The 16,050-nt window shown below is 47.1% G+C and overlaps 1 long non-coding RNA gene across 6 annotated transcripts in view; it reads left to right on the plus strand.

The window, feature by feature from the left end:
• LOC137519626 (uncharacterized) overlaps nt 1–16,050 on the plus strand; it is a 66,635-nt gene that overhangs the window by 14,655 nt on the left and 35,930 nt on the right. The window contains exon 2 of one of the 6 annotated variants that reach the window (XR_011021048.1): nt 2,853–2,893. The exons of the other annotated variants lie outside the window; for them this stretch is intronic. This is a non-coding gene — a long non-coding RNA (uncharacterized lncRNA). The remainder of the gene's footprint in view (nt 1–2,852; nt 2,894–16,050) is intronic. 6 annotated transcript variants of the gene reach the window in all.

Raw genomic sequence — 16,050 nt, forward strand, 5'->3', positions numbered from 1 at the left:
AGGTTGACATATTTATTTCCTTTTAAACAATGCAGATTGCCAGGCTGTCCTGCTGATCCTCTGCCTCTAACATTTTTAGCCATAGACCCTGAACATCATTCAGATCAGATGTTTCTGACAAACATCTGACAAGATTAGCCACATGCTTGTTTCAAGCGAGTGATTCAAACAATTTTAAACAGAAAGATTAGCAGAACTGTAGGCAACTGGTTTTGTTCAAAAGGAAATAAATACTCACTTCAGGTGGCCTTTAATGTCCTGCTGGCGTGAGTTATTTTGTTTTGATCACTGTACAGTCAGTATTCTACAGAAGTGTATAGTGTATTAGTAACAGAAGTACAGTGGGTTGCAAAAGTATTCGGCCCCCTTGAAGTTTTGCACATTTTATCACATTACTGCCACAAACATGCATCAATTTTATTGGAATTCCACATGAAACACCAATACAAAGTGGTGTACATGTGAGAAGTGGATTGAAAATCATACATCATTCCAAACATGTTTTGCAAATAAATAACTGCAAAGTGGGGTGTGCGTAATTATTCGGCCCCCTGAGTCAATACTTTGTAGAACCACCTTTTACTGCAATTACAGCTGCCAGTCTTTTAGGGTATGTCTCTACCAGCTTTGCACATCTAGAGACTGAAATCCTTGACCATTCTTCTTTGCAAAACAGCTCCAGCTCAGTCAGATTAGATGGACAGCGTTTGTGAACAGCAGTTTTCAGATCTTGCCACAGATTCTCGATTGGATTTAGATCTGGACTTTGACTGGGCCATTCTAACACATAGAATGTGTTAGAATATGTTTTGTTTTAAACCATTCCATTGTTGCCCTGGCTTTATATTTAGGGTCATTGTCCTGCTGGAAGGTGAACCTCCGCCCCAGTCTCAAGTCTTTTGTAGTCTCCAAGAGGTTTTCTTCCAAGTTTGCTCTGTATTTGGCTCCATCCATCTTCCCATCAACTCTTACCAGCTTCCCTGTCCCTGCTGACGAGAAGCACCCGAGCATGATGCTGCCACCACCACCATATTTGACAGTGGGGATGGTGTGTGTCAGAGTGATGTGCAGTGTTAGTTTTCTGCCACAAATAGCGTTTTGCATTTTGGCCAAAAAGTTACATTTTGGTCTCATCTGACCAGAGCACCTTCTTCCACATGGTTGCTGTGTCCCCCACATGGCTTGTGGCAAACTGCAAATGGGACTTCTTATGCTTTCTGTTAACAATGCCTTTCTTCTTGCCACTCTTCCATAAAGTCCAACTTTGTACAGTGCATGACTAATAGTTGTCCTATGGACAGAGTCTCCCTCCTAAGCTGTAGATCTCTGCAACTCGTCCAGAGTCACCATGGGCCTCTTGACTGCATTTCTGATCAGCGCTCTCCTTGTTCGGCCTGTGAATTTAGGTGGATGGCCTTGTCTTGGTAGGTTTACAGTTGTGCCATACTCCTTCCATTTCTGAATGATCGTTTGAACAGTGCTCCTTGGGATGTTCAAGGCTTTGGAAATCTTTTTGTAGCCTAAGCCTGCTTTAAATTTCTCAATAACTTGATCCCTGACCTGTCTTGGACCTGTCTTGTGTGTTCTTTGGACTTCGCGGTGTTGTTGCTCCCAATATTCTCTTAGAAAACTTCTGAGGCCCTCACAGAGCAGCTGTATTTGTACTGACATTAGATTACACATAGATGCACTCTATTTAGTCACTAGCACTCATCAGGCAATGTCTATAGGCAACTGACTGCACTCAGATCAAAGGGGGCCGAATAATTATGCACACACCACTTTGCAGTTATTTATTTGTAAAAAATGTTTGGACTCATGTATGATTTTCGTTCCACTTCTATGTGTACACCACTTTGTGTTGGTCTTTCATGTGGAATTCCAATAAAATTGATTCATGTTTGTGGCCGTAATATGATAAAATGTGGAAAACTTCAAGGGGCCGAATACTTTTGCAACCCACTGTAAATAGTGTATTAGTAACTGTGTAACTGACACCAGAATCACAGTGTAACTGGTAGGCGCTGTGGGACTAGAGCCAGGGGAACACACTCTGCTCTGTTACTTCAGCACAAGTGAGTGCAGCGCTCATCCAAATCCAAATCCAAAAAAGCTTTATTGGCAGGACCAAATACATTTAGCATTGCTGAAGCAAAACAAAGCGTTAACATGGGGAGGGGGTTGTGGGAATAAGGGAAGGGTATAGGAGGTTAGGGGATGTAGTCCTTAGGGTGTGGAGGAGGGGGGCTGGGATATATAGTCCATAGGGGGGTATTGGGTGTATACAGTCCATGTTGTATCATGTTCCTCTCAGTTGGTGGCAGGCTTTGACATATCGGGCAGCTATTTGTACGGTTGTTTCCTCTTCCCCCAGTAGGATGTAGAGTTTCCTCTCCTCATCTGTGGAGGTAAAATTCTGGATGTGGTCAGAGAGTATCTGGAAGTGGACAGTCCTCACAGGTGCGTGTTTGCTGCAGTGTAGCAGGAAGTGGGCCTCATCCTCCAAGACCCCCTGCTCACATTGACTGCAGTGCACAGTCACCATCCCCGGGAGGAAACAGAGAATACGGGCTGCTGCCGCTGGATCCCGGGCAGGTGAGTGATCCTTAAAGCTCCGCTGTGCACTCTGCACCTGGCCCAGTCTGCTAGTGAGAGGGAGAATCTGATTCATTGAGCTCCCAGAAGAGAGATTTAATTACCATTTGAAGCTTCCAACACTTTATCCTTATCAGGAGTCTGTGTGCAAACAAATAAATGTATATAATATGTAATTTTAACTCTTGAAATGCGAACAGGAAATAACAAGGGAATACAGGTAAGCTCTGAGTATCCATTGTATGTATGTCTTTCAGGAGTACACCACTAAAAAATGCAGTGCTCCCAGCCTTAAAAAGTAAGTAACTGTTACAAAAGCAAACAGACTCTGGGGGTACTTACCTAGGGAGGGGTAAGCCTCTGGATCCCAATGAGGCTTCCCCAATCCAATTCACCCTCCGGGATCCATTGGCAGCTCCCAAAAATACACCTGCCAAACTTGTTGGCTGTGGCTGTAGAGAGGACCCAATTGGGGCGGCTATTTATGCTGAAACCCATCGGGAAGCCCCTACTGCACCTGCGCTGGAGCTGGGAAGGTAAATATTTACATTCCCGCTGTTTGGGGACTGCCAGAGCTGGATCCCAGAGGGTGAAGAAGAGCCTCATTATGATCCAGAGGCTTCCCTACTCCAATGTGAGGGGGGTAGACAGGGTTCGTGGAAGGTTCGGTTCGCATGAACTTCCGCGAACCGCAATAGACTTCAATGGGGAGGCGAACTTTGAAAACTAGAAACATTTATGCTGGCCAGAAAAGTGATGGAAAAGATGTTTCAAGGTGTCTAACACCTGAGATCTTTCAGTGACTACAAGAGGGGAACATTTTTTCAAAAATTCCTTATAGTTTTTGAGAAAATCAATTTTAAAGTAATTCCTTCTGACCGTGGGAAAATTATGCGCCCGCCGACTTTAGCAGTTAATAGCAAAGCCGCTTTAAAAGCTAGAAACACCAAACTTGCAGAAAATGTTAAGAAGAACAGTGGGAATAAGAGGGAATTTTTTTTCAAAAAGACCTTATAGTTTTTGAGAAAATCAATTTTAAAGTTTCAATGTAAATTCTCCTTCTGACCGTGGGAAAATATACCCCCGCCGACTTTAATGGTTAATTGCAAAGCCCCTTTAAAAGCTAGCAACACCAAAATTACTGGGAATGTTAAGAAGAACAGTGGGAACAAGAAGAAATTTTTTTCAAAAAAACCTTATAGTTTTTGAGAAAATCGATTTTAAAGTAAAAAAAAAAAGAGTTGATTCATAAAAAAAAGAACCGATTCATTAAAAAGAACCGGCTCATTCATGAACCGTTAGTATAGCAGAGAATGTGTCCTCGGAAGGAAGTGAAGCTGCTGGCTCCCGCTGCTGGCTCTCCCCACCTGCCTGCACATGTCAACCCCCACCTAGGCTGGCACCCAGCGCACCCATGGGTGCACTGGGTGCCAGCCTAGGTGGGGGTTGACAGGTGCAGGCAGGCAGGTGGGGAGAGACAGTGGGAGCTAGCAGCTATGCATCCGAAAGGACACATTCTCTGCTATGTGGGTGGGGGGCTTTGGAGATCTTCAATCAACTTAATAGAAGATCGCAACATAGGAGGATACAGTTCGTTGGATCATTTACCGAGGATATTGGCGTGGGGAATTTTTTTTTAAAGGTACAGGTAAGTATTTCTGGTTCATTAAGAAAATTAAAGGACTTTTTTCGTGGTTGTGTTTTTATTTCATTTAACCCTTGGTGTGGGAAAACTTTTTTAAAGGTACAGGTAAGTATTTATGGTTAATTTAGAATAATAAAATACTTTTCTCGTGGTTGTGTTTTTATTTCATTTACCCCTTTGTGGGAATGGGTAAGGTGTACTTTGTACCTCTATACTCATTTCTCCTGGGAGGGGGTGGGCATCTGGGGTCCCCTTCTTAAAGGGGACTCCCAGATGCCACCATGAACCCCCCCCCCAGGGAGTCGTCGCCCCCACCTCCTCCTGGGGCACCGGAGGTGGGGAAGAGCCCCTTGCCCATGGATTGGACAAGGGCTCGGGGGGGAGGGAAGGGGAAGGCTTGGCTGCCCCCCCCCCCCCGGAGCCCCCCCACCCCCCCGGAGCCCCCCATACCATGGACCATATATATATATATATAAATACAGAGGGTGCTGCAGCACACAACAGGAAAACAGTGACAGGGGCTCTTGGTTACGCTTTAACGCGTTTAAGCTCACCAACTGCGCCAAAGTGTCCCCGATCTGGTGAGTCCTACTCTAACCAGGCAAAAATGCTAGTTTTTATGAGCGTTCTAGTGGGAACCATGCCAAAAGCCCAGGGGTCAGCTAAATGGGAGAAATGAAATTAAAAACACCTCACCTTCTACTAGCTACTGACTGAACTATGAGCACCGCTCATTTATATGCTTAACTGTGCTAGAGATGGGCGTGGTTATGCACGCTCACAGGGGAAAATAATATAAGCCAAGGGATGAGCAGCACAAACCGAATTTTATGCAATACTATGCAAAGCATGCACGCAGCACTGGAGAACCCCAATCTCCATAAGAAATATATAAATACAGAGGGTGCTGCAGCACACAACAGGAAAATAGTGACAGGGGCTCTTGGTTACGCTTTAACGCGTTTAAGCTCACCAACTGCGCCAAAGTGTCCCTGATCTGGTGAGTCCTACTCTAACCAGGCAAAAATGCTAGTTTTTATCAGCGTTCTAGTGGGAACCATGCCAAAAGCCCAGGGGTCAGCTAAATGGGAGAAATGAAATTAAAAACACCTCACCTTCTACTAGCTACTGACTGAACTATGAGCACCGCTATATATATATATATATATTATTTTTTTTAAGGACTTATGAGGCAACAAGTATGAAAAAAGTAAAATACCTTTTCATAATCCAGATCCATGGAGGACGCCATCTGCCCCCCCCCCCCCGTTCATTCCTCCATGGCACCCACAGTAATACCGGCCCCGGTCGGGTCCCGACCCCTCTAAACGGGTCGGGTTCTCATTCCGGCCCCCACCAATATGGCCACCACAGATTGCCGCAGCTGCGCAGTCCGCATAGATGTGATTGCGGCTGCGCAGCTCTAGGTCCTCCTCCCGATGTGTCCGATGTATGCACGCATATTAATGATGCGGCAGAAGGAGGCCCTAGAGCTGCGCAGGTGCAATCACATCTATGCGGCTTGCGCAGCAGCAGCAATCTGTGGCAGCCATATTGAGTGGGTAATGAGAACTGGACCTGTTCGGAGGGGTCAGGAGTCGGGACCCGACCGGGGCCGGTATTACTGCGGGAGCCATGGGGGAATGAACGGGAGGGCACGGATGGCGTCCTCCATGGATCTGGATTATGAAAAGGTATTTAACTTTTTTCACATTTGTGGCCTCGGAAGTCCTTTAACCCTCCTGGCGGTTTATTAAAAATCCGCCAGGGGGCAGCAAAGCCGTTTTATTTAAAAAAAAAATTTTCATGTAGCGAGACAAGGTCTCGCTACATGATAGCCGCCATCCCCCCAGCTCCTCCGATCGCCTCCGGCAATCGGAGATCAGGAGATCCCATTCAAAGAACGGGATCTCCTGGAGGGCTTCCCCCATCGCCATGGCGACGAGCGGGATTACGTCACTGACGTCATCGACGTTGTGACGTCAAAGGGGACTCCGATCCACCCCACAGCGCTGCCTGACACTGATTGGCCAGGCAGCACACGGGGTCTGGGGGGGGGGGCAGCTGCGGCGCGACGGATAGCGGCGGATCAGCGGGTAGCAGGAGTGATCGGATTGCACATGCAGCTAGCAAAGTGCTAGCTGTGTGAAGCAAAAAAAACAATTATGCAAATCGGCCCAGACGGGCCTGAGCGGTGCCCTCCGGCGGCATAGCCCATGCTCAGCACGGGCTTACCGCCAGGGAGGTTAAATATTGTTTCCTGCTATCTTTTTAACATATCCTGCAAATTTGGTGTTGCTAGGATGTAAGGGGCCTTTGCTATTAACTGCTAAAGTCGGTGGGTGATGATAACCAACCAGAATTATAGGGGTGCAAAAGTGCTGAATTCTGCCATAGGCTTCCATTAGGCTCCCTATTTCACTTTAAAAAATCTCAAATCTTTTCAAAGGGCAATGGCTCAGCAGTTGCAAATTTTCAAGCATTGTAGGAACTCTTAGGAAGATCATAACTGGTGAGTTTCAGGCCCCTAGGCCAAAGAGGTCATAGTCTAGGGTCACAAAAACCTGCTTATTTGGGCAATTTCAATGGTGGAGATTCTGACGAACATAAATCGCAGCCATTGTTGTTAGCAACGTCTGAATCTCACGACATGTCTCATGCACGTAGAAGGCATATTTTTATACTTTTACTCCAAAGTTGGGTTCCATACATCTTTGCAAACCAGAGTTACAGGGGTGCAAAAGTAGTCAAATCCCCCATAGCCTTTCATTGGGCTCCCTATTTAACTTTCCAAATTCTCACACCATTTCAAAGGGCAATAGCTCGGCAGTGGCAAGTTTTCTAGCATTGTAGGAACTGTTAGGGGGATCATAACTGGTGAGTTTCGGGCCCCCGTCTGAATCTCACGAAATGTCTCATGCAGGTAGAAGACATATTGTTAGACTTGGACTCCAAAGATGGGTTCCCTACATCTCTGCAAACCAGAGTTACAGGGGTCCAAAATTGGTAAAATCCCCCATAGGCTTTCATAGGGCCTCCTATTTACAGTTCCAAAATCTCACACCATTTCAAAGGGCAATGGCTCAGCAGTGGCAAATTTTCTAAAATTGTAGGGACCCTTAGGGGGATCATGACTGGTGAGTTTCGGGCCCCTAGGCCGAAGAGGTCATAGCCTAGGGTCACAAAAACCTGTTTATTTGGGCAATTTCAATGGTGGTGATTCTGACGTACATAAATCGCAGCCATGGCCGGTAGCAACGTCTGAATCTCACGAAATGTCTCATGCAGGTAGAAGACATATTGTTAGACTTGGACTCCAAAGATGGGTTCACTACATCTCTGCAAACCAGAGTTATAGGGGTCCAAAATTGGTCAAATCCCCCATAGGCTTTCATTGGGCCTCCTATTTACAGTTCCAAAATCTCACATCTTTTCAAAGGGCAATTGCTCAGAAGTGGCAAATTTTCTAGCATTGTAGGAACTGTTAGGGGGATCATGACTGGTGAGTTTCGGGCCCCTAGGCCGAAGAGGTCATAGCCTAGGGTCACAAAAACCTGTTTATTTGGGCAATTTCAATGGCGGTGATTCTGACGTACATAAATCGCAGCCATGGCCGTTAGCAACGTCTGAATCTCACGAAATGTCTCATGCAGGTAGAAGACATATTGTTAGACTTGGACTCCAAAGATGGGTTCCCTACATCTCTGCAAACCAGAGTTATAGGGGTCCAAAATTGGTAAAATCCCCCATAGGCTTTCATTGGGCCTCCTATTTACAGTTAAAAAAATCTCACACCATTTCAAAGGGCAATGGCTCAGCAGTGGCAAATTTTCTAGCATTGTAGGGACCCTTAGGGGGATCATGACTGGTGAGTTTCGGGCCCCTAGGCCGAAGAGGTCATAGCCTAGGGTCACAAAAACCTGTTTATTTGGGCAATTTCAATGGTGGTGATTCTGACGAACATAAATCGCAGCCATGGCCGTTAGCAACGTCTGAATCTCACGAAATGTCTCATGCAGGTAGAAGACATATTGTTAGACTTGGACTCCAAAGATGGGTTCCCTACATCTCTGCAAACCAGAGTTACAGGGGTGCAAAAGCAGTAAAATCCCCCATAGGCTTTCATTGGCTCCCTATTTCACTTTCTAAAATCTCACATCTTTTCAAAGGGCAATTGGCCAGCAGTGGCAAATTTTCTAGCATTGTAGGAACTGTTAGGGGGATCATAACTGGTGAGTTTTGGGCCCCTAGGCCGAAAAGGTCATAGCCTAGGGTCACAAAAACCTGTTTATTTGGGCAATTTCAATGGTGGTGATTCTGACGTACATAAATCGCAGCCATGGCCATTAGCAACGTCTGAATCTCACGAAATGTCTCATGCAGGTAGAAGACATATTGTTACACTTGGACTCCAAAGATGGGTTCCCTACATCTCTGCAAACCAGAGTTACAGGGGTGAAAAAGTAGTAAAATCCCCCATAGACTTTCATTGGCTCCCTATTTCACTTTCCAAAATCTCACATCTTTTCAAAGGGCAATTGCTCAGCAGTGGCAAATTTTCTAGCATTGTAGGAACTGTTAGGGGGATCATGACTGGTGAGTTTTGCCACCGCTGAGCTATTGCCCTTTGAAATGGTGTGAGATTTTGGAACAGGAAATAGGAGACCCAATGAAAGCCTATAGGGGATTTTACCACTTTTGCACCCCTGTCGGCCGCTAGCCAATCGGAAGAGGCAGAGAGGAGAGGGGCGGTGCAGCGGGAATGGAAGACGCCGTGACATCATAGCTGGGGGCGGTGCTGGGCACAAAGCATCAGCGCACGCTGCCCGCCGCCCCCTTCGCTCACCGTAGTCTTCTTCTATGCTGCGCATCTGCACTGACACCTGAAGGAGGTGAGACCAGGAGGAGCCCCAGACACTGCCGCTGGAATTGGAGGGAGGTGAGTGGCACCTACACCTAACTACTCTATACCTGGCTAACTATACTGAAGGTCCCTACACCTAACTACACTATACCTGGCTAACTATACTGAAGCCACCTACACCTAACTACTCTATACCTGGCTAACTATACTGAAGGCACCCACACCTAACTACACTATACCTGGCTAACTATACTGAAGGCCCCTATACCTATCTACCTATACTGAAGGCACGTATACCTAGCTACCTAAATGTTGGTAGATCTCCTGGGCTTGGCAAATTTTAAAGTAGCTCGCAAGCCGAAAAAGTGTGGGCACCCCTGCCCTAGGCTATGACCTCTTAGGCCTAGGGGCCCGAAACTCACCAGTCATGATCCTCCTAAGAGTCCCTACAATGCTAGAAAATTTGCCACTGCTGAGCTAAGGCTCATCAGTGGCAAATTTTCTAGCCCCTCTCCTCTCTGCCTCTTCCGATTGGCTAGCGGCCGACAGGGGTGCAAAAGTGGTAAAATCCCCCATAGGCTTTCATTGGGTCTCCTATTTCACGTTCCAAAATCTCACACCATTTCAAAGGGCAATGGCCCTTTGAAAAGATTTGAGATTTTTGAAAGTGAAATAGGGAGCCTAGTGGAAGCCTATGGCAGAATTCAGCACTTTTGCACCCCTATAATTCTGGTTAATTATCATCATCACCCGCCGACTTTAGCAGTTAATAGCAAAGGCCCCTTACATCCTAGCAACACCAAATTTGCAGGATATGTTAAAAAGATAGCAGGAAACAATATTTAACAGACTTCCTAGGCCACAAATGTGAAAAAAGTTAAATACCTTTTCATAATCCAGATCCATGGAGGACGCCATCTGCGCCCTCCCTTTCATTCCCCAATGGCTACCGCAGTAATACCGGCCCTGGTCGGGCCCCCGACCCCTCCAAACGGGTCGGGTTCTCATTCCCTCCTCAATATGGCCGCCACAGATTGCCGCTGCTGTGCAGTCTGCATAGGCGCAATTGCGGCTGCGCAGCTCTAGGCCCTCCTCCCGCCGCATCATCAATATGCGTACATCGGACGCATCGGGAGGAAGTGCTAGAGCTGCGCAGCCGCAATCGCGTCTATGCGGACTATGCAGCCGCGGCAATCTGTGGCGGCCATATTGAGGGGGGAATGAGTTGAGAACCTGACCCGTTCAGAGGGGTCGGGACTCGACCAGGGCCATTATTAGTTCTGGAGCCATGGCGGAATTAACGGGAGGGTGCGGATGGCGTCCTCAATGGATATAGATTATGAAAAGGTATTTAACTTTTTTTCACATTTGTGGCCTTGGAAGTCCTTTAAAAAATGTTTTTATTTTTTTTATTTGCTGTGTGTGGGAAATCTGAAAAAAAAATGGCGTGGGGTCCCCCCTCCCGAGCCTCTGTAACCCCTTGTTCCCCATGCAGGCTGGGATAGCCAGAATGCGGAGCCCCGGCCGACTGGGGCTTCGCACCCTGAGCTATACCAGCCCGCATGGTCCATGGTATGGGGGGGCTCCGGGGGGGGGGGGGGAAGGGCGGCCAAGCCTTCCCCTCCTCCCCCCCCGGAGCCCTTGTCCAATCCATGGACAAGGGGCTCTTTCCCACCTCCGGTACCCCAGGAGGAGGTGGGGGCGACGACTCCCTGGGGGGTTTCATGGTGGCATCTGGGAGTCCCCTTTAAGAAGGGGACCCCAGATGCCAACCCCTCTCCCAGGAGAAATGAGTATAGGGGTACAAAGTACCCCTTACCCATTTCCACAAAGGGTTAAATGAAATAAAAACACAACCACGAGAAAAGTATTTTATTATTCTAAATTAACCATAAATACTTACCTGTACCTTTAAAAAAGTTTTCCCACGCCAATATCCACGGTAAATGATCTAACGAACTGTATCCTCTTATGTTGCGATCTTCAATTAAGTTGATTGAAGATCTCCGATGCCTCCCACATAGCAGAGAATGCGTCCTTTTGGACGCATAGCTGCCGGCTCCTGCTGTCTCTCCCCACCTCCTAACCTATCACTCTCACCTAGCCTGGCACCCATGGGTGCACTGGGTGCTAGGCTAGGTGAGGGTGACAGGTGCAGGCAGGTGGGGAGAGACAGCAGCGAAGCCGGCAGCTTCACATCCTGCTCAGGACGCATTCTCTGCTATACTAACGGTTCTTGAATCATCCGGTTCTTTTTAATGAATCGGTTCTTTTTTTTATGAATCGGCTCATTTTACTTTGAAACTTTAAAATTGATTTTCTCAAAAAGTATAAGGTCTTTTTGAAAATGTTTTCCTCTTTTTCCCACGATTCCACTTAACATTCCCAACAATTTTGGTGTTTCTACTACAGTATGTAAGGGGACTTTGCTATTAACCGTTAAATTCGGCGGCCATTAAAGTCTATGGGCGAACAGAACTTTGAAAAAAATTTCCCGGTTCTCTGCGAACGCGAACCACCAAAGTTCGCCTGGAACCGTTCGCCAGCGAACCGTTCGCTACATCTCTAATCTCTGAGTGAGTGTGTGTGTCTCTGAGTGATTGAGTGTGTGGGTCTCTGAGTGATTGAGTGTGTGGGTCTCTGAGTGAGTGAGTGTGTGGGTCTCTGAGTGTAGACATGTAGACAGCCTGTATAGGCTGTCTTCACTTATAGTTGAATTATTGCAAATTTCCTTCTGTTTTAAGAAGGCCAATTTCATCAAGCATTGCTTATTAGTAGGAGGGTTTTTTGTCTATTTTACCCCCCTATACATTCCAAGTGGTTTGGGTCACCCCAAGCTGCTTGGTTACTCTGTTGTACTGGTCCAAGCCCTATCCCATACAGCCATATCAATCCCTGCCATGTACTGATGAGGGCCAAAAGCCCGAAACAGGCTGTCTACACGTGGGGTTGGTTAGGCTGTGTAATATTTAAAGCTATAGGCTTGCTATACACCAGCAGTTCTGGATGCTTGCCTGGCTTACAGGGGCGAAAAGAGATAATTTTCTCATTTAATTAATAACACACACACTCACTCAGAGACACACTCACTCAGAGGCACACTCACTCAGACACCCACACACTCACTCACTCAAAAACCCACACACTCACTCACTCAGAGACCCACACACTCACTCACTCAGAGACCCACACACTCACTCAGAGATGCACACACTCACTCAGAGACCCACAAACTCACTCACTCAGAGACACACACACTCACTCAGAGACCCATACAATCACTCAGATACCCACACACTGACTCAGAAATACACACACTCACTCAGAGACGCATATAATCACTCAGAGACACACACACTCACTCACTCAGAGACCCTTACAATCACTCAGATACCCACACACTCACTCAGAAACACACACACTCATTAAGAGACGCATACAATCACTCAGAGACACACACACTCACTCAGAGACGCATACAATCACTCAGAGACACACACACTCACTCAGAGACACACACACTCACTCAGAGAGACACACACACACTCAGAGACACACACACTCACTCAGAGATGCATACAATCACTCAGAAACCCACACACTCACTCAGAGACACACAACCTCACTCAGAGACACACACACTCACTCAGAGACACAAACACTCACCCAGAGATGCATACAATCACTCAGAGACACACACACTCACTCAGAGACGCATACAATCACTCAGAGACCCACACACTCCCTCAGAGACACACATACTCACTTAGAGACACACACTCACTCAGAGACCCACACACTCACTCACTCAGAGACCCACACACTCACTCAGAGATGCACACACTCACTCAGAGACCCACAAACTCACTCACTCAGAGACACACACACTCACTCAGAGACCCATACAATCACTCAGATACCCACACACTGACTCAGAAATACACACACTCACTCAGAGACGCATATAATCACTCAGAGACACACACACACTCACTCACTCAGAGACCCTTACAATCACTCAGATACCCACACACTCACTCAGAAACACACACACTCACTCAGAGACGCATACAATCACTCAGAGACACACACACTCACTCAGAGACGCATACAATCACTCAGAGACACACACACTCACTCAGAGACACACACACTCACTCAGAGAGACACACTCAGAGACACACACACTCACTCAGAGATGCATACAATCACTCAGAAACCCACACACTCACTCAGAGACACACAACCTCACTCAGAGACACACACACTCACTCAGAGACACAAACACTCACCCAGAGATGCATACAATCACTCAGAGACACACACACTCACTCAGAGACGCATACAATCACTCAGAGACCCACACACTCCCTCAGAGACACACATACTCACTTAGAGACACACACACTCACTCAGAGACACACACACTCACTCAGAGACGCATACAATCACTCAGAGACACACACACTCACTCAGAGACGCATACAATCACTCAGAGACCCACACACTCACTCAGAGACACACACACTCACTCAGAGAGACACACACACACTCAGAGACACACACACTCACTCAGAGATGCATACAATCACTCAGAAACCCACACACTCACTCAGAGACACACAACCTCACTCAGAGACACACACACTCACTCAGAGACACAAACACTCACCCAGAGATGCATACAATCACTCAGAGACACACACACTCACTCAGAGACGCATACAATCACTCAGAGACCCACACACTCCCTCAGAGACACACATACTCACTCAGAGACCCACACACTCACTCAGAGATGCACACACTCACTCAGAGACCCACAAACTCACTCACTCAGAGACACACACACTCACTCAGAGACCCATACAATCACTCAGATACCCACACACTGACTCAGAAATACACACACTCACTCAGTGACGCATATAATCACTCAGAGACACACACACTCACTCACTCAGAGACCCTTACAATCACTCAGATACCCACACACTCACTCAGAAACACACACACTCACTCAGAGACACATACAATCACTCAGAGACACACACACTCACTCAGAGACGCATACAATCACCCAGAGACACACACACTCACTCAGAGACACACACACTCACTCAGAGAGAGACACACACACTCAGAGACACACACACTCACTCAGAGATGCATACAATCACTCAGAAACCCACACACTCACTCAGAGACACACAACCTCACTCAGAGACACACACACTCACTCAGAGACACAAACACTCACCCAGAGATGCATACAATCACTCAGAGACACACACACTCACTCAGAGACGCATACAATCACTCAGAGACCCACACACTCCCTCAGAGACACACATACTCACTTAGAGACACACACACTCACTCAGAGACCCACACACTCACTCACTCAGAGACCCACACACTCACTCAGAGATGCACACACTCACTCAGAGACCCACAAACTCACTCACTCAGAGACACACACACTCACTCAGAGACCCATACAATCACTCAGATACCCACACACTGACTCAGAAATACACACACTCACTCAGAGACGCATATAATCACTCAGAGACACACACACACTCACTCACTCAGAGACCCTTACAATCACTCAGATACCCACACACTCACTCAGAAACACACACACTCACTCAGAGACGCATACAATCACTCAGAGACACACACACTCACTCAGAGACGCATACAATCACTCAGAGACACACACACTCACTCAGAGACACACACACTCACTCAGAGAGACACACTCAGAGACACACACACTCACTCAGAGATGCATACAATCACTCAGAAACCCACACACTCACTCAGAGACACACAACCTCACTCAGAGACACACACACTCACTCAGAGACACAAACACTCACCCAGAGATGCATACAATCACTCAGAGACACACACACTCACTCAGAGACGCATACAATCACTCAGAGACACACACACTCCCTCAGAGACACACATACTCACTTAGAGACACACACACTCACTCAGAGACACACACACTCACTCAGAGACGCATACAATCACTCAGAGACACACACACTCACTCAGAGACGCATACAATCACTCAGAGACCCACACACTCACTCAGAGACACACACACTCACTCAGAGAGACACACACACACTCAGAGACACACACACTCACTCAGAGATGCATACAATCACTCAGAAACCCACACACTCACTCAGAGACACACAACCTCACTCAGAGACACACACACTCACTCAGAGACACAAACACTCACCCAGAGATGCATACAATCACTCAGAGACACACACACTCACTCAGAGACGCATACAATCACTCAGAGACCCACACACTCCCTCAGAGACACACATACTCACTCAGAGACCCACACACTCACTCAGAGATGCACACACTCACTCAGAGACCCACAAACTCACTCACTCAGAGACACACACACTCACTCAGAGACCCATACAATCACTCAGATACCCACACACTGACTCAGAAATACACACACTCACTCAGAGACGCATATAATCACTCAGAGACACACACACTCACTCACTCAGAGACCCTTACAATCACTCAGATACCCACACACTCACTCAGAAACACACACACTCACTCAGAGACGCATACAATCACTCAGAGACACACACACTCACTCAGAGACGCATACAATCACCCAGAGACACACACACTCACTCAGAGACACACACACTCACTCAGAGAGACACACACACACTCAGAGACACACACACTCACTCAGAGATGCATACAATCACTCAGAAACCCACACACTCACTCAGAGACACACAACCTCACTCAGAGACACACACACTCACTCAGAGACACAAACACTCACCCAGAGATGCATACAATCACTCAGAGACACACACACTCACTCAGAGACGCATACAATCACTCAGAGACCCACACACTCCCTCAGAGACAC

This window comes from Hyperolius riggenbachi, chromosome 5, assembly GCF_040937935.1.
Source record: "Hyperolius riggenbachi isolate aHypRig1 chromosome 5, aHypRig1.pri, whole genome shotgun sequence".
In the NCBI taxonomy this organism is placed as follows: Eukaryota; Metazoa; Chordata; class Amphibia; order Anura; family Hyperoliidae; genus Hyperolius; species Hyperolius riggenbachi.